Here is a 19057-nt window from a genome sequence, read left to right as displayed (position 1 = left end):
TGTGGCTGAGCTAGGACTTGATGCAGGTGAGGCTGGAAAATTAAACTTGAAATTGAATAAAACTGGTTCCGTACTATGGAAGGTTTTGGGTTGAATAATCTTTCCAATGTCCGTTCACCCACTGTTCAAGTAAAAATTGTCCTTGTGTTAATTACCAAAATAATCATAGCCCGGAGTAATTGATTTATAATCATTTGTAAAAATGGTGGTTGGGATTTTTAATTTCCCATTCAATATAATATAAACTTTTTAAATAAAAAGTCCAACAAAGTTCAGTACAACTTCTCTGGGCTCAAAAAAATTATCTTTCTGATAATGAGTTTACACTTCAAATCATAATACTGAACAGTGACCAAATAAAAAAGTGGTATTTGTGTGTATTTATTCTGCCAATCTGACAAAGTTGAAAAAGGGATTTGCTGAGGCTTTTTTTTATGATTGTCACAAGAGCATTAGTCACTTCCTGCTGCTTAAGCCATTCAGAAACCTTTTCCCGTGCTAAAGTTGTTCTAGTTATGTTGTAGTTCTGCTCATTGATTCCTGCAATCCATGCGAGGATAACTCTCCCAAACACACTGGCGTTTCACCACTTGGTAAGTTAAATGCTGCTAAAAATTAGACTATGTTTTCAGATGTATTTGCGAAACTATGTTATTCAAATCACATCCAAATTGCTCTTAAAATCTGCCTTGTATTTCCTAAGGAAGTGAAAGCAGATGAGAACTGACTGTGTCACAACACTCTCCCTTTTTCTTTTTCTAATTTTCCTCTAGATATTACCATGCTTTGCATCTGTTACTGATTATCAATTAAATTTCCTTCCACACTGAAGTACAAAAGGGATTGTTGTTTTGTTCTTAACTTGTCCAGTCCTATGCCCTTTTGCCTAATGTGTGCAAACAAGACTCAAACGGAAGAGATAGGTGTAATGAATACAGTGCTTTTGCCCAAAATTCTTCAGGCATACAGATGTTCTTTTGTTTCCCTGCACAGTGACTGTTAGAACTAGTTTCAAATCACAATGCATTTCTGTGGAACTACGTAAGTACTATTGTGAAATCAATCACATGTACCACGAACATATGACATAGGAGCAGGCATGGGCCATTCGGCCCCTTCAGTCTGCTCCACCATTCAATAATATCATGGCTGATCTGTTTGTGTTTCAAATTCCACATTCCCATCTATCCCAATAACCTTTGATTCCCTTGCCTAATAGGAATCCAGCTATCCCTGCATTAAAAATATTCAGTTACCTGCCTCTACCATCTTCGAAGACAGTGGGTGCCAGAGTCACACAACTGACTGAGGGAATAAAAAATCAACTCTGTCCTAAAAGAGGGACCCTTGGTACTATGTGCCCTAGTTCTGGACTTGCCCACAAGAGGAAACATCCTTTCCACGTCCGCTTTGCGATGACTGTTCAGGACCTTATATACTTCAATCAAGTTACCCCTTACTCTTCGAAACTCCCACAGAAACAAGCCCAGTAATTCCAACTTTGCCTTATGAGATAACACATTCCTTAAGGAGGTCAAAGCTGCACACAGTATTTGAGATGAGATCTCAGCAATTCCCTGTATAACTGAAGCATAACATCCTTATTTTTCATGTTCAATTCCTCTTGTAAGAAAGAACAGCATTCCATTAACCTTCTTAATTACTTACTCTACCTATGTTCTAACTTTTTGTGACTCATGCAGTTGAACACCTAAATCCCTCTGCACTCTGGAATACTGAGCGGTGTGCCTCAGGGATCAGTGCTGGGTCCACTGTTACTTGTCATTTATATTAATGATTTGGATGAGAACTTAGTATGCATGGTTAGTAAGTTTGCAGATGACCTCAAGCTTGGTGGCATAGTGGACAGTGAAAAAGGTTATTTCGGATTGCAATGGGATCTTGATCAATTGGGCCAGTGGGCTGACGAAAGGCAGATGGAGTTTAATTTAGAAAAATGCGAGGTGATGCATTTTAGTTGATCGAACCAGAGTAGGACTTACTCAGTTAATGGTAGGGCATTGAGAGAGAACAAAGAAAATTACAGCAAAGGAACAGGCCCTTCAGCCTTCCAAGCCTGTACTGACCATGCTGCCTGACTTAACTAAAACCCCCTATCCTTCTGGAGACCATATCTCTCTATTCCCATCCTATTCATGTATTTGTCAAGATGCCTGTTAAAAGTCACAACCACATCCACTTCCACTACCTCCCCCGGCAATGAGTTCCAGGCACCCACTACTCTCTGTGTAAAAAATTGCCTTGTACATCTCCTTTAAACCTTAAACCTGTGCCCCCTAGTAATTGACTCTTCTACCCTGGGGAAAAGTTTCTGACTATCCACTCTGCCCATGCCTGTCATAATCTTGTAGATTTCTATCAGGTCGCCCCCTTGACCTCTGTCGTCCAGTGAGAACAAACCAAGTTTCTTCTACCTCTCATAGCTAGTATCCTCCATACCAGGCAACATCCTGGCAAATCTTTTCTATACTCTCTCCAAAGTCTCCACCTCCTTCTGGTAGTGTAGTGACCAGAATTGAACACTATACTCCAAGTGTGGCCTAAGTAAGGTTCTATAAAGCTTGACTTGCCAATTTTTAAACTCAGTTACCCAGCTGATGAAGGCAAGCATGCCATACGCCCTATTGACTACCTTCCCCACCTGCATTGCCACTTTCAGCGACCTGTGTATGTGTAAACCCAAACACGAGCAATTGGGACAAGCGTAGGGATTTTAAAAATGGGAGGCATGGACAAGTTGGGCCAAGGGCCTGTTTCCATGCTGTAAACTCTATGACTCTACTGCAGTCATTTTCTGTTTAAGTAATACCCTGCTTTTTTATTCTTCTGGCCAAAGTGAACAACTCATATTTTCCCACATTATACATCTTCCAGATTATTGACCATTGACTTTATCTACCTGTAGCTGTCTGCAATCTCCTTATGTCTCTTTCACAATATACTTTCCTACCTACCTTTGTGTCATCTGCAAATTTGGTTCCCGTGCCTTTGCGTCCCTCATCTAAGTAAGTGATACAAATTGGAATAAGTTGAGGCCCCAGCACATCCTGGCAATTAAGCAAAGAGCATTTGTGCATATTCTGTGTTTTCTGTCAGCCAGCCAATCTGCTATCCGTGCTAGTATGTTACCATATGCCTCGGGTGACTGTTTGGAGTTTGCACGTCCTCCCCATGTCTGTGGTGCTTGGTTCTCTTCCCACAGTCCAAAGATGTGCATGATAGATGAACTAGGCATGGGAAATGTGTGGGGTTACTCTAATTTATTTCTCCTGATTAACCTTTTGGTCATTCTCCACCATTCTTTATGTTCTGACCAATCATCTGACCTGCCACTTAGCTGCCACAGTTAGATGCTTTTTCCTTAAGTTTGATACTGTTCCTAACTTCTATAGTTAGCCATGGATCGTGGGCCCTCCCATTAAAATTTTTCTTTATAGTGGGAATATATTTGTACTGAGTATTATCAAATAGCCCCTTCTCCTTGGATCAATCCTCTTACCTAGTATCCCAGTTTACTCAAGTTAGTTCAGCTTTCATGCTCACATAATTGCTATTATTTAAGCTTAAAATAATCGTCTTAGACCCACACCTCTCCCTTTCAAACTGGACGTAAAAATCATTCACATTGGACATTCATGTAAATCTGCTTTGCGGTACTCCTTCAAATGGTAACAGAGAAGGCATCATTATAGTGGGACTGTTGGTCTGTCACAAGCTGGCTTGACACTGTTGTCACTAGGATTTCAGTAGATCCTAATGGTGGGCATGTGATATTTCTGTGCATTTATTATGTCAAAGATCTGAAAAATAGCCAAGGTCACATCTAGGTTTTATCTCATAATCGTCATGAACTTGGGTTGTGTCTGAGAGACGTTTGAGCAATTTTACACTTGAAGTACCAGTATTCACAAGTGTCTCACTGGCGGTACAGAACAGTTATCAGCAATGAATTGAGTATCACGTGAGAATCATACTTTAGCGTCAGCCTCAACCATTGAGTACCTCTTAATTGTACAAGGAAAGACTACTGTTGCTGGTTTATGTTCCGCAAGCTCTGTTTATCTAATCCACTATTTCCTTCAGGTTGTTATTAACCCTTATGTGCAGCAATCCAAATGATGAATTATACCCATAATTTATGGCGTTCAGATTTGTTCATTTGGTTTTTGATTTGAATCAGAAAGTTTTGGCGAGGGCGGGGGAGCCTTCCTACTTGGGCTGATTATCTAGGCAGTCATGCCAGTGAAGTACTAAGAGAGAGTGCTGTATAATGGTGCCATCTTTTGGGTCAGACTTTAAACCAAGGTTCTGTCAACCTGTTCAAGAACAGCAATGATTTCTGGTCTTGTCAGAAAAACTGGCCACACTGCTGTTTTATTATTCATTCATACAGTGAAGAACTTTGATTTGTTTTCTTTAAATCAGACATATTCTTAGACATTAATTCTGAAAGACTTCAGTGAATAGGCCATACAGAAATCAAAGGCTTAAATATATGGGCTTGTGTGCATTCATTTGTTCAAGTCATTAATGAATTTAGTACACAACTGGCTTTTTGAAAAGAAATGTGATCTGAAAAGCACTCAAGCGTCAACTAGCTGTTTGAAATAGTCCTTTCAGTTTTATAAAACATTACTGTTTGGACTTGAGCAAGAGTCTCACCCTCCGTCACCTGTACTAGATTGCGCAGTGTGGGGAGGACGGTGAATACAGAACAATGGGTTTGGAGGACATTTTGAGCTTGGTGTTCTCAGGCTTCTCAATCACAAATTGTAGAATCAGCCTCTTACCCTCTTGGCTTTCCCTCCTGCCTCTCAGCCAGGCAATGTTGTACAACAGTAAGTGAGCTTGGAGTGATGGGGGAGAAAATTATTAATCCAGCGGTGAAACTCCTTATGGAATAGGAGCATCTGTTTGGTTCAAGCTGGAAAATATTGTATAATGCAGCACCTCTCCATCAGAACTCCTGTGAATGCCATCGCACCCGGAAAGGATCTAATTGGTTGAGAAGATGACTGCAGTTTCCTGCTTTGTCAATTTTTCAGTGTAATGGGACACTTGGGTGGATAATGAATCCAGCACATTCTGGAGTTTCTGCTTCTGTTCTTGCATATCCACCAGTTTTGTTATAGACAAATAATTCACAGTGCGCCTGACCAATGGATTCTGTAATTTTTTTGTGGTGCACAACCGATTTGTTTTAGTTCGCAGGCCCTTTAGATTTTCTTGTATAACTGAAGTAACTTAGAGGGATCAACTTGCGCATGCCCTGTTTGGGAACCTTTGGATGTAGGGACGCACTGCATCTAACATGTACAGTATTGACAGTGCATTTCCTAGCATATTCGAGAGGTAGTGCTCGATCGACTAGCGGGACTGATGGTGGACAAGTCCCCAGGACCAGATGAAATGCATCCCAGGGTTCTGAAGGAAATGACAGAGGTGATAGTGGATGCCTTAGTGATTATTTTCCGAACCTCGCTGGATTCCGGGGAAGTGCCGGAAGATTGGAAAATGGCTAATGTTACGCCGCTGTTTAAAAAGGGTAGCAGGCAAAAGGCAGGGAATTATAGGCCGGTTAGTTTAACGTCTGTTGTAGGAAAAATGCTTGAATCCGTCATCAAAGAAGAAATAGCGAGGCACCTTGAGAAGAATTGTTTGATAGAGCAGACGCAGCACGGATTCGTTAAGGGGAAGTCGTGTCTGATGAATTTATTGGAATTCTATGAGGAGGTGACTAGTGCGGTGGACGGAGGGGAACCGGTGGATGTTGTGTTTCTCGATTTTCAGAAGGCATTTGATAAGGTGCTGCACAAAAGGTTGCTACAGAAGGTTAGGGGGCATGGAGTTGGGGGTAAGGTGTTAGCTTGGATAGAGGATTGGCTGTCTAATAGGAGGCAGAGAGTAGGTATCAATGGGTGCTATTCAGATTGGCAGTTGGTGATTAGTGGCATGCCCCAGGGATCAGTGCTGGGGCATTAGCTATTTACCATTTATATAGATGATCTGGAGGAGGGAGCTGAGAGTAGGGTGTCGAAATTTGCTGATGACACAAAGGTAAGTGGAAAAGCAAATTGTGCGGAGGGTGTAGAAAGCCTGCAGAGGGATCTAGATAGGCTAAGTGAGTGGGCGAGGACCTGGCAGATGGAGTACAATGTTAGCAAGTGTGAGATTATCCACTTTGGCAGGAATAATAGTAGGAGGGATTACTATTTAAAGGGCGAAAAGCTGCAGCATGCAACGGTGCAGAGGGACCTGGGGGTCCTTGTGCATGAGTCGCAAAAACCCAGCCTACAGGTGCAGCAGGTGATCAGGAAGGCAAATGGGATGCTGGCCTTCATAGCGAGGGGGATAGAATATAAAAGCAGGGAGGTCTTGCTGCAACTGTACAGGGCACTGGTGAGGCCGCAGCTGGAGTACTGTGTGCATTTTTGGTTGCCGCACTTGCGCAAGGATATTTTGGCCTTGGAGGGAGTGCAGAGGAGGTTCACTAGGCTGATACCGGAGTTGAGGGGGTTGAACTATGAAGAGAGGCTGGATAGACAGGGCTTGTACTCGTTGGAGTTTAGAAGGATGAGGGGGGATCTTATGGAGACGTATAAGATGATGAAGGGGATGGATAGGGTAGAGGTAGAGAGATTCTTCCCGCTCAGAAAGGACAGCAGGACTAGAGGGCACAGCCTCAAGATAAAGGAGGGGGGGCAGTTTAGAACGGAGTTGAGGAGAAACTTCTTCACTCAAAGGGTGGTGAATCTCTGGAATTCTCTGCCCGTTGAAGTGGTGGAGGCTACCTCGCTAAATATATTTAAGACACGGGTAGATAGGTTTTTGGTAGGCAAGGGGATTAAGGGTTATGGGGAGAAAGCGGGAAAGTGGAACTGAGCCACTTCAGATCAGCCATGATCTTAGTGAATGGTGGGGCAGGCTTGCGGGGCAGGCTTGCGGGACTAGATGGCCTACTCCTGCTCCTATTTCTTATGTTCTTATATTCCCCTTCATTCGCACCATAGTGATGCAGGATGCCAAGGTCACATTTTGACCTATGGAGTTGGAATTTTTGTGACTATTCCATGGTGTTCAGTTATATTTATACTTCATCTAATGAAGCAGCTCGTCAGCCTATCGCCAGACTTGAATAAGCATTCAGTCTTGGGCTAATGTGGTAGACATAATGTTTGTGTGACAGGTAGTGACCGTATTGAACAAAAGTAAAGCCTAGCCACCTCCCCGCGATCCAGAGTCGCACCACCGTCAGCAAGGCCCCCCTACCATGAATGCCTAGAGATCAAATTTGGACAGATGTTGAACTGAACCAGGTATATAAACACCATGGCTACTTAAACAGAACAGAGGTTGGGCTCATTTCATGACCTTTCAAAATTTCTCCACACTGGATTTAGGAACTTGTTGGAATACTCGCCCCTTTTCCGGATGGGTGCAACCATAACATTCAAGTTGCTCAACACCTTCCAATGTTGAACAATTCACTTGGTGATGCCCTTGCTGCTGGATTCAGTGAGTACACAGCCCATCCATTACAGATGCATTGTGGCTGCAGCGTGCACCCCCACTCTGAGAGGCTCATTTTCGTGGCAGACAAACTCCACCTATAAAGCCCCAGCTACAATGTTTTCAGCAAAAACAAAGGGAAGGGTTTCAACAGATGCAATTTACTCAAGAATGATATGAAATACAAATAGAAAATGCTGGAAATACTCAGTTGGTCAAGATAGTTTTCATATGAGAGAAACGGGAGTTAATTTTTCAGGTTGCTGACCTTTTGTCACATTTCAGATTGGTGAGTTTTTGTTGAATTAAAAGAGTTGTGCAGGTAATACTGCAGTAATGAGTCTGTTTTCATCTTTATATAACGTCCCAAATGATAGGAGTTAACGAAAAATGGTAAAAGAAATCTTTTGAATTGGGCCATTATTTTAGCATTTAATAAATACGTTTTAATAAAATTGTCAAAGAATTGTGAACACTGATTTGAGACGTGTCCACAAGGCGCCCTCTTTTTTTTTCCCCTCAATCATTATTTTACCTCTTTCTGTTAAATCACATCAATCACATTACCACAATCTTGTTTCATTTCATGTTGGATTTGCACTGTTTTGAATGTCAGAGAACTGCGGAAATGGTTCCTGAAAATGTCCTCCCTTGGGTGAGCTTAACATTTCCTTACCAGAGAAGCTCACCATTAACAGTCCCTTTTACCTTTGAACCATAGATTTCAATTTGCACATGCCATGAGTCTCTACTGCTGTTATTCCTAGTGTTCTTTTGCGATGTTTTAATATTTCTAATTTGCAAACAAACATCAGTCGGTTTCAAGAACACCGATAGTAATACACAGCCGCAAAAATAAAACAACGGATGCTGGAGAGGGAAATATAAATTTACATTGCAGCACCGTCTGCATCCTCCTTCCATACTCAGCTGCTAACCTTGTGTAAGACAGACCTCTGAACATGCAGCTGGTCTGCTTTTCAAATTGCCTCTAAACTTTAAAAGGATCACTTTGCACCTGTGTACTCTCTTTTCTACTGGTCTGTTTTGTCTCTTAACACATTTTAATTTTGTTCCTGTTAGGGGAATTTCACAGTAACTTCATCACAGTGATAATGTAAGCCTTACTTGTGACTAATAAATAAACTTTAAACTTTTTAAATTTTGCTTCCGCAGTCTGTAGCGCTTCATCACAACCCACCCACCTGTCATTTAACCTGCTTTGTCATGCTTTGTTGTGGATAATTGTAAATGATGTCAGTAGTTTTTTGGCATCCCCTCACAGGCTCCTGCCAATTTTTTTTTTAGCTTTTCTCCTGGACTGGGGAAGTGAATGAGATGGGCGCTGGATCTGGGGCAATGAGGAGAAAAACAGAAGTGAATAGAAACCAAAGATGAAGCAGCTCATTCTGCTGACCGTTTTTCAGTTTTGTTCCCTGTTTAATTTTAGCCAAGCTTGCGCCTCTCTTTTACCTCCCCAATCATATCTTTTTATCTGACGCCTCTTTTTTTCCCTCTTCACTCCTCATTTTTGTTTAGACCCTCCAGTGCTAGACATATTGTTCAGTTCTATTTACTAGACCATTGACCACCCAGCTTTTTAAAATGTTGCTTTATCTTTGGCTCCCATTCACATCAATTTTTCTCCTCATTGCCCCTTTTCACTTTATTAAGGTATTGCTGCCCACACCTATTTATCACTGTTGCCTATTGCTTTAATGTACTTAATTTTATTATTATACAGCTGCCAACTGATTCATTAGTTTTGTTTTTAGTTCGTCATTATGCTGTTCACTAGATTTATTAATGGTGTCCAGGCTCTCAAACTTCATTGATTCAGTGGTTGCTGGTGCTGTATTGACTCAACGCTGCCTGTAATGCTGTTTTGCAGTATTCATCAGTAGCCTTTTGTTGCTGTCTGGGTGTTGTGATGCATGTGACTTGTGTTGGTTTTTGTAGTTTGGGCTTTACTGTTGCAACCGTTTAATGTCTTAAAAACACATGTTTTGTAATACGTTAATTTTTTTTGTAACTGTTTATCCTGTTAGTCTTTAATCCCTAATTACACTAACTACTTATATTGTCCACTGTCCTATGGCTTACTGTCATCGCATTCTTTCAAAACATCAAGATAGAACTTTACAATGTTATACAGATCTTGCCCCCCCATGCACAATGGTCCATGTTATTGTTAAAATAAACCAGAGGAAGATTGACAAAATGGTGGCTTTCATGAGGCCACAGGACCTAGTTGGAGCATGAGAGAAAAGTTAAATATTCAACAATAGATTAATGAATTTGCTCTACAGTGATTGCAGAACGAGAAACCTGGTTTATGAAATTGTTAGCGCAACCTGCTTTCTTTTCCCAAAGGTGTACATTCTTTATGTTACCCCATGAATAGACACTAAATTAAATTCTAACATTCTATTGCTGTTAGTGTGAGAAGATCATTACTGAAGAGTTGAAAACAGTTCCTCTACACTACTGTCCTGAGTTTGTGGAGGCCTGTGCAGACCTCATCAACGAAGAATGGAAGAGGAGCAAAGCATCTCGGATTCATTCACTGCAGAAATCCTCCAATTCTTTCCCAGTTTGTCTTGTGTTGATTAGGACTCAGAAGAATGACTGCAACCCTAGGAGTGAAACCAAAGGCCAATTGGTGGGTCACAGCAGGCTCTCCCATGTAGTTGGCAAACCTGCTGCCTTGTTTGTGGAGACAGTTGTTATTGCTAAGGAGCTTCGGGGCAAGGGTTACGGTAGAAAACTAATGGAGGCCACAGAAGCCTATGCCAAGCACCGTGGGTTCAACACTCTGTATCTCACTACTCATGATAAACAACATTTCTATTCCCACTTGGGATACAAGTTATCGAAGCCAGTCCAGAATGCAGGGTCAATGACGACATTCATGCACATGGAATTTCTTGAAAGGCTATCTCTGGGTTCTACTATGCAACCCTCATGTAATTCCAGTCTCCCTCAATCATCAGGGACAGTTTCAGGTGTTGTATCATCATGCACTTCTCGCCACCCTATATCTGCTGACTCCTCAGCTCACGCATGTTTACAGACCCCAGTCACAAATCCTAACTGTCCAGCTACGTCATCACCATTTCTCCCTCGCCCCTCTTTACAAATAACTTCTTCACCGATTTCTTCATCTGCTCAAATATATACAATTAATCCTCCTTTAACATCTCATCCCATCTCACCTTCACATTCAATAAGTTCTCCATCCACTTCTATTATTACATGCTCTTCACAACCTAGAGAATATCAGGCTCCCGTGTCTTGCATCTCAACCACTCCACAATTAGAAGCCTGTATTCCTATTCCACCCCCACCTCCACTCCCACAATTATCCCAATTTCCTTGCCATTCTAATATATTAGGAGACAAGCATAAGTCAGTTAAGGACAAAGGAGATACTGCACAGAACACGTTGGAGACTCCCTACCGAGATGTCAAAGGCCTTCCTGTCTTCTGGATGAAGAAGGACATGTAACTTGATTTTTAAAAATGTTTCAAATGCATTAAAGAAGCTGCTTGAAGGCTGTCTGAGCCAGCTGTACCATGGGATACATTCTAAAATGACTACCTTAAAAACAGAAGGTTGGTGGTCTTAGTATTGGGTCCAGCTGGCATTGTTGCATTATTCAGATGAAAAATATATGCCTTATACATGTGAAAGCAGCTCCCTAGAAGTTCAAAATATCCTGGTCAAGGTATCTTTCAAAGCAATAATGTATTCAATTGCTTCACTGTTTTGAGAAATTTATGTTTCACTTGAATGCACAACGTATAAGGTTTACATGATCAATTATATGTTTATTTCACTTGCATTTTGCTCAGTATCTTTAGATCTTCTAATTGGACAAATATCCTTTCACAGATCTGCTCTTGTGCTAGCTGTTCTGAGTTACTTTTTTCCATCAGGGATGGATGTACCATCTTAAGTTTAAGCAAAACATATGAAGTATCTCTTATCAAGACAGGCATGATTATACTTGCTTTGTGAATGTCTTGTTAGTAAGGGTTCTAACATGACAGCCGGACACAAGACTATCCTAAACAAATTATGTTGAAACTAGAAAGGATGTAGTGTCTTCCAGGCCACTGAACAATGGAGATGTCATAGAAGGGGAGCTTTGCAGACAGTTCACAGACAGGAACAGAGCAGTAATCATTAAAATAAAGGTAGCGTGTAGTTAAGTGGAGAATGCTTTTTAGAATTAATCCAGTCCTATTTCTTAGATCAGTATGTTTCTGATTCAAAGAAACACAAGTGTGAATACATGGATTTCTATTTTTGGCAGGAAATGATGAGTAGAGTCCCACGTGGGTTGGTGCTGGAGCCACAACATTTTACAATTTCATCAGTAACTTAGATGAGGGGAACCAAGGTGTGATATCTAAATTTGCAGATGACACAAAGAGTAGGTTGGAAAGTAAGTTATGAAAAAAGAAGCTTAAGAAGCTGGTGGGCAGATATAGAAAGAACTATTGAGTCTCTACAGTGCAGAAAGAGGCCAATCAGTCCTTTGAGTCTGCACCAACCCTCCAACAGATCATTTCCTCCAGTTTAAAGCTAACCTGAACCTAAAAAGATGCACAGCGTCAAATATTAATTCCAATTCTCTCATGGGAAGTGTTGAGTGTTTCCACTATGATCTGTAATTATATGAACCAGTTAATATTACTTGTGGGAAAACTTTGAATCCATAATCCAAGATAAAAGTCATGTAAGAAATGCGTAAATTTATGAAGGGCAGCCAGCAAGAATTCACGGAAGGCAAGCTGTGTTTGCTAAACTTATTGGGATATTTTTGAATAACTGAGTGATTTTACAAAAACATAGGCTTAAACATGTGGACTTTCAGATAGTATTCAATAAGCTGTCTCACAAAAGTTGTTGCAAAATTACAAGGATGTGGTGTAAGAGGAAATGTAACATCATAGATGGAAATTTGATAATGGACAAGAGATGAGGATCAGTTTTATTGTATTGGAGTAACATTGGATCCAGTTTTGTTCTTATGTAAAAATGTTTTTATTTGGGCATAAGGAGAGAACTTTTCTAACAACTTGAAAGTAGGGGCTTGACAACCAATATTTCATCTAGATTTTAAGGTTGTGAGAAAATACTTAAAATGGCATTATAAAAAAGGATATTAAAACCACAGAGAATATACTACATAGATTCACAAGTGTGATGCCAGCAATGGAAAGCGAGGAGGAGAAACTGGAGGCCAGTGGACTGAAAGAATGAGGAAATATACTAGGAAAATTACAGTGAGGATTATTGGAACATGGAATGCTCAGTCATGTGGATTGGTTGCAGCAAGGATTATTGTATCTTTTAAGATCATATCAAATAACAGGACAATTGATAGAACGTGGTCATTGAATCCAGGTTTGGACTGGACTAGCAAAGCACAGCTCAGACACAATAAGTTAAATTGTTGTTTTCTATGATATAAGATTGTACTTGCATGGTTAATGCATGTTGGACCCATGAACACCAAAGTGGCAAAGTTAGTTGTCTGTTATATTTTGTTAATTCATTTACATGTGATCTTGAGTACTTACTTGAATGCTTCAGAATAAAACATTGTGTTCCTGTGTGATATGTTGCTTTGTACTCTGTTAACCAATCATTTGGACACTGGAGTAAATTACATTATAAATGAGTTAACGTTTTCATGAATCTGAGTCCGCTACTGTTTTCAAGTGAGATTGCAAACTTGATGTGCATTGGAAACTTGCATTTTTACCTCTACCACTGTGCCAGCCCAAAAGCAGTTAAATTGTTCACCCAAACTGATTTTATTTATTTTATTGTGTAATTACTGCACTTGTCAAACACATTGATTCAATATAATGCCATTAGAGTTGCTTTGCAATCTATGCAATACTATTGCTCTACAACCTTGGCAAGTTAACTATTTTGCAGAGTGGTGCTTGTTCAATCAAATCAATAAGAATAACTTGAATTTAATTCTGTTCATTAGGCACAGAATATAGATTTATTCCGTTCAGCTCATACACTGCCAGTTTTCCCACTGGTTTTTCCATTTTGTTGAATTATTGTACTCCAGTAAGATTTATTTTTGCTAAAGATTGAAGCATCATCTCTTCCTGATGATTGTGCTATAAAATTAGATTATCTGGTAATTTGAAACAAGCAATGCAAATAATACAGCAAAGTGAAAATTACATGCTTAAAAACGATCGGATAGTTCTAATTGAACAAATTGAGTGAACTAGTTTGCAATTTTTTTCACCGCTCCAGGAAAAGGGGTAAAAAGGGTGAGGCTTAATTGCCTTCCACGATACACTATTAATAAGTCTTAAACTTATTTATGTAAATATGCTATTTAAATTTCCTTCTATGCCTCCCCTAAGTTAGGCTGCTAATTGAATAATTAATTAGTGTTTTGTTATTGAATTTGCTCATGCTAGAATTGTGGTGAGGCTTCTGGTAACAATAATGCATAAAAGAGGAGGCTTTCATCCTGTTGATCCAAGCTGACATAGATCTTTGGTCACAGTACTTAAAGGACATTTTTTAACTTGCCTAACATATCCCACCCCTTGATCTTTTATTTGAAATGGAACTTGTATATTCTGCATTATAGGGGCACACAATTAATTATGTACTCTAACCTTCACAAACAAATGAATAGGCCATCATCTACAGTAGGGAAACTGTGGTAAAACTGTCCCATTAAAAGCTTGACACTACACAGTATCATACATGTTGAAGGCCTTGATAAAGCTCTCTGCTTTAGGCCTACTTCTGGTACAATAACAATTGAGCTTTTTTACTGCTTTTGATATCAAAAGAACAAATTTCTGCTGTACAATAGAGGGAAATTCATTCTATAACATTTTACTTTCACAGAATTCCAATGCAATCAGAATTTCAATCTGATGTGTTGTATGTATCTTGAAATTCCCACATGGGTGTCATTGGAATTCAGTGTTAGTAATACTGATGCTATAACAGACTCATGATGCTTTTGTTATTTCAACTATTTCTTCAGAAGTGCCATTTAAAATTTTTAATTTTGGAATGAAACACAGGAATGTTCAATTGCTGGTTAGACACCTTCTTGAGAAAGTTGCAGTTTGTTGCTGAGACAACATTGAAGTAAATTTTATTAATAGAATGTTCCCATGAGGTTTACTAGCCATTATATTTCATACAAAGTGTTATTTTACTAATCAAATAGTCATTGATCTTTGAATGCAGCTGGTGATTCTTCACACGTCACACCAAAAATTGTAATGGTTTTGAGATTTTATTTCCTCCCAGTTTCTGTAGAAACTCACTTGCATATTACTGAGCACAAAATCTGTCACCTGGCATAATTGAACATTGTTTTAAAATGTTAATTGTAGAAAAAGAAAATTTTGTTTCAAAAAATTCCATTGTGTGCTTAAGTGTGGTAACTTGGTGAAATTTGATTTGTAAAGTTGAAAATGGGTTTAAGAAGAAATTAAATATAGCTTTTGGGGCTAAAGGGATCAACGGATATGAGGGGAAGGAGAGATCAAAATATTGAATTTGATGATCAGCTATGGTCAGAATGCCAGAGCAGGCTCAAAGGGCTGAATGGCCTACTCCTGCTTTTAGTTTCTATGTTTACCACATCAACTACTGCCCGTGAGTAACCTAATTCTAAATTACTGAAAATGACTTTTAAAAAAATACAGAACCATTTCCTTGTTAGATTATGGTATAGTGGCTTATAAAAAACACATTCTAAATCTTTTAAAACACTCCTATTTATGTCCTTGCGCACAAAGGACACAATTTACTCTTTGGAACCCCATTGAAAGACTGCAAACAAGTGCAGTGAGTGGAAACCCCCAATGATGATTAACTCATACTACATGTGTGGTCAACTTTGTGGATAGGGCTTGCACCAAGAAAACTAGTGTAATCAAGCAGAAATTCTGGGTACTTCATGTCAAACCTCAGGTTTGCATTAAGGAGGAACTAGGATCATGCACTGAGCAGAAGTATGTGGTGTCCTTTTCCTCCTAAGATTATTTTCTTGTCATTTGGTGTATTTTGTCCAGCTCATTTGCAGAGCAACCCAAAGGACGTGGAAATATCATCTGTCCTTTAATGGATTTTTTTTTAGTCCAGTTTCTCCCTTCACCATAAGTGCTTACCCCTAAAAGATTCCACAATGTCAGCCCTCTCAAGCAGGTAACCTCCATGTCTGTGTCTAGGCAGTGAGTGTCAGCAAGCCAATTTCAAGGGAGGACGTCAGAGCCCACTTGCTTCTATTTACATTGTACGTCCATGTACACTTGGTCCAGCAAGGATCTCTATTTAATATTCAGAAGCTGGGTTGTTTTTACCCTTTTTATTCCAGGAGCAATAAAGAATGAAACGTGGGGCTGGATTTTATAGCCTCAGCACCCTGCCACACAACTGCTGCGAGAATTTTGACAGGATTTGTGGCAGCCAAAGGAAAAAAGGCCACATAATATACAAAGGGTGGTGCACCTTCTCACCCAATCCGAAGCTATCCCCCATAATAGAGTGGGTGGGTATGTGCCTAAGCTTGCAGCCTCCAGCCACATGTTAATAAGTAATTCAATTGAGTTTGTTCACATGCCACAACTACACTGCCCATACTATAACATGGTCAGCATGGGCAGGCAGCCAGGAGTGGACAACCCGGTTTTTGAAAAATATTTTTAATGGTACAGGAAGAAGGGAGGGGTACTATCTTCACATGCGGTGCCCTTTGTTCATTGGGGAATATCCCCTACCACACACACTCCCATTCCACACCCATGGGTTTTATGTATGTAGGGGCATGCCCCTTTAAGTGAACGGATCAAGTGACCTGGGACTCGAGCACCACCCTGGGTGGAGCTTGTCTTGCCAGTCTTATGCTAACTGTGTTAGGAATTAGTTGTGTTAATAAACTGTCCCAGTTGGTTTACTACCGTTGATCTGGTGGTCTATTATTAGTCTCAATATCAATCATAGTAACTGGTGACGAGGCAGTCATAACCCACAGACTGCAAATCACCGCTGATTTTTTGGGAGAGGGAGGAAGATTCAAGCTGCTGCCCTGGACTCCGAAAATGGCAGAAGTCACCGAGGTAATGCGGTAAACTCGAGGGTACAGACAGGCCTAGGCATTGAGAGGCATGATCACAGGGGGACATGGACTGTGTTCACACTGCAGAAGTACTTGATTTGATTTGATTTATTATTGACTGAAGGTAGTGGTCATGAGGGATCTCAGGCTACAGTTGGAGGCCAGGTATAGGAGAGGGATCTCTCCTAAATCTATATCGAGATGATTGGGATGGAAGCAGTTGCGAGGAGCTGCGGATGGCAACCAACAGGAAGAGTAGGGAAAGCAAAGGAGCGGCGGCAAGATGTGTGCGAGAAGCAGCTACAGAACAGGAAGGTGGGAAAATCTTCCACCAAAGGAACCAGGAAATGGTGGGTCAGTTCGAGACAATGGGGCCTTTCAGCGAAGACATGGAGAGCTGGACTCTCTGCATGGAGCATTTCAATGATTAATTAAAGACAAATAAGGTAAAGGATGAACTGCAGTAACAGTTTTCTTAAGCATTGTAGGGAATAAAATGTTTGCGACATCAAACAACCAGAGAAACTCACAGAGCATCCCCCTAGCAGAGGAATCATTTTGCCTTGAAGCCACTTATGACAACAGAACAGTTCCAATTTTATGAGAGAATGCAATTGGAAAGTGAATCCATTGCACAATTTGTATTAATGAGATAGGCTGAGACACTGTCTGACAAGATGCCTTGAGGGACTATGTGTGAACTTTGCAGTGACGTGATACAGTGGAAACTGCTGACTAAAAGCAGCCTAGATTTTTAAAGTGGCTTTTGAGATAGCTGCTTCCATGGAACTGACTGCAAATGAAGCAACACAGTTGGGTGTCGGTACCCCAGTGCACAAGGTAGCCAAAGAGCAACAGAACGGGGAGTCAACCATAGAATGTCGCCGCTGTGGCAAGTCCGGCCACAAAGAGTCCACATGCTGATGCTGAACTCTCAAATCCCAATGCCGCCAGTGTAAGCGGGTGGGACATATTGCCCAGAACTGTAGGCGCAATTAAAAGAAGGAAAGGAGAATCGGAGCAAGACAAATCTGAAAACGTGCCTTCAGCTTAGGAGAGGATAGAGATTCTGCCGAGGGGGCAGAAGAACCCAAATCGACAGAATTTCAGCTGAATGCTTTATCGGTTGGAAGAGAAGCTGATAGATTCTGGGTCCTTCCAAAGGTGGAAGGGAAGATAATCAAAATATAAGTAGATATGGGGGCAGCGGTATCACTGATTCCAGACTCAGAAAACAGCGACATAGTGGAAACACTGCCATTGAAGCCTTCAAAAATCACCTTACGTACTTATACAGCAGAAGAAGGGTCCCAACCATCTCTGATGAAGGAAGTGTCTTCCTTTTGGGATTATGTCGTCACCAGCCCATTTCCAAAGGTCAATGGACCAAATTCTAAGTGGATTACTTGGGGTCCAGTGTTAGCTGGACGACATTTTGGTGAAGGGCTCCACCATGGAGGAGCATTTGAAAAACCTTGAAAAGACCTTCAGAATTCTGACCCTGCAAATCCTTTACAGATTCAGTGAGTACCTGGGGCTTGTTATTAACAGTGAGGGACTACACAAGACAGCCAAGAAATGGAGGCCATCGTGAAAATTCCCAGGCCAGGGAATGTATCGCAGTTACGATCATTCCTGAGATTGCTAAATTATTATGTAAATTTGTGCCAATTTGGACACTGGACTGAGACCTTTACACCATCTGCTGAGTAAAGGGTGACCCTGGAGAAGGACCCAGAGGTGTGAAGGGGCTTACTGGGAGGTAAAACATGCCTTACAAAGGTTGGAAGTATTTGTACTCTTCAATCTGAAGTTGCCATTGCAATTGGCCTGCGATGCCTCACCTGGGGTTGGTGCGATATTGTCACACGTATTGTCCAATGAAGAAGAAAGGCCCATTGTCTTGGTGTCAAAGTTCCTGTCAAAAGCAGAGGAAAGATATGCCCAAATCAAGAAGGAAGGATTACGTATATTATTTGCAGTGAAGAAATTCTCCCATTTTCTATATGGCCAGTATTTATGCTATTAACCAATCACAGGCTCCTGACCACCATCTTCGGGTCATACACAGGAATATCATCCATGACAACAGCACGATTACAACAACAGGCATACCTTTGGCAGCATACTCCTTTAACGTGCACTATAGACAATCTGAACAACATGGGAACATTGTGCACTCTCAAGACTGCCTCTCCTGAGGGGAATGGATGTTTCTGATAAGCATTTGAAAATAATGTATTATCATCTAGACGATAAAGTACATGTATCAGCAACCCTGGATTAAAATGCCACAAGAAACAGCCCAGTCTTAAGTAAAATAATGGATTTAGTTTTACAAAGGAAGACTATTCATAGAAATCAGCCTTATTTGAGTACCTACCTCTGAAAGA

The 19057-nt window shown here is 40.7% G+C and overlaps 1 protein-coding gene across 2 annotated transcripts in view; it reads left to right on the top strand.

The window, feature by feature from the left end:
• LOC145335809 (hyaluronidase-like) overlaps positions 1-19057 on the top strand; it is a 55708-nt gene that overhangs the window by 17963 nt on the left and 18688 nt on the right. Inside the window, exon 1 of one of the 2 annotated variants that reach the window (XM_080181545.1) lies at positions 507-593. The exons of the other annotated variant lie outside the window; for it this stretch is intronic. The gene's annotated coding sequence lies outside the window, so the exon portion shown is untranslated. Of the gene's footprint in view, positions 1-506; positions 594-19057 lie in introns of those variants that run through there. 2 annotated transcript variants of the gene reach the window in all.

Source organism: Carcharhinus amblyrhynchos, chromosome 3 (genome assembly GCF_965287045.1).
Source record: "Carcharhinus amblyrhynchos chromosome 3, sCarAmb.v2.hapA, whole genome shotgun sequence".
Taxonomy (NCBI): Eukaryota; Metazoa; Chordata; class Chondrichthyes; order Carcharhiniformes; family Carcharhinidae; genus Carcharhinus; species Carcharhinus amblyrhynchos.
The sequence above is the reverse complement of the archived record's forward strand: the minus strand, read 5'-3'. Positions and strand labels throughout refer to the sequence as shown.